Source organism: Pollicipes pollicipes, unplaced genomic scaffold, assembly GCF_011947565.3.
Source record: "Pollicipes pollicipes isolate AB1234 unplaced genomic scaffold, Ppol_2.1 Scaffold_6138;HRSCAF=7277_pilon_pilon_pilon, whole genome shotgun sequence".
Lineage (NCBI taxonomy): Eukaryota > Metazoa > Arthropoda > Thecostraca > Pollicipedomorpha > Pollicipedidae > Pollicipes > Pollicipes pollicipes.
This window is the reverse complement of record NW_023596818.1, coordinates 37,695,515-37,696,644: the sequence shown is the minus strand read 5'-3', so window position 1 is coordinate 37,696,644 and position 1,130 is coordinate 37,695,515.

The window sequence follows — 1,130 nt, the reverse complement described above, 5'->3', positions numbered from 1 at the left end:
GTTTCGGTCTGCTATATGTCGATCTCTCCGTGACCGAGCATAATGACGTCCGCAGGATGACACGGTCCTGTCGTGTCCCAGCGTCGGGTGGTCTCACTGCTGGTGGGTGGGATGGCCCAGCCGTGGCGCCTGCCGCCCCGCCTGAAGTTGGGGCTTCAGGGGTGCTCTGTGATGTCACCGGTGTGTTGGCCGCCCCAGCCGCGTTCCCCGCCGTCGCTTGCGCGGCCGCGGTGGCGTGGCGCCGCCTCCTCGCGAGTGCCGACCGTCGGCCGCCGCGCGCTGACCGTGCGGCGCCGGCGGCAGGCGGAGTCGGGCGGCTCGGCACCCTCGGACTCGGCGCTGGTGCCGCCCTCGCTGTCGGCGGGCGCCGCCGGCTGGTGGAGCCAGGCGGTCAGTCAGCTGCCGCCGCGACCGGCGACCGCCGCTGCCGCCGCTGCCGTGGCCGCCGCCGCCACCGGCGCCGCCTCGCCCGGACCCTCTCCATCGCCGCCGGCGCCGCCCGCCGCCGCCAGGCACAGGTGGGTCCGGTTTGCCGCCTACACAAACTCCCCCGGCTTCTATCTTTGTATCGGTACTGGACACTATATTCTCTAACAGTCTCCATGCGACATGTTCGCCTCGCTGCGAAACTTCAGCTGGCAAGCTCGCTCCCTGTGTGTCCGTGGCGTTCTCTCCTTTTACCGCTTCGTTGTGTATCGTAGCCCAGTAAGCGAGCTTGCTCGGGCCTTTCTCCAAACTCACCCGCTGTGGAGGCATAGGCTCGGTCGCCGTCATGTGCGACCCACGAGTACATGATGCCCTAGAGAGCCGCATGAGACCCATGCGCAAGCGGTGTGGTGCCGCCGCACTGCACGGAGTGTGGGATCATGCTGCTCCGTACGATACACATGGCTGTGCTGAACCTGTGCGTCGGCCATTACGCGAGCTGTTTGTAAGACGCGGTGGCGCCAGACAGCTGGCGCCGCTCTGTTGGTGAGAGGCCCAGCGCCGCAGCAGCGTGCTGATGACGTGTGACGTGTGACGTGCGTGTGACGTGACCGCGGCAAACCGCGCGTGATGTGTGAGGCGTCCCTCGGCGCGGCGCCGGCAGACACCCGGCCGGACCGTCGCCAGCGGCCGCCACCCGCTCG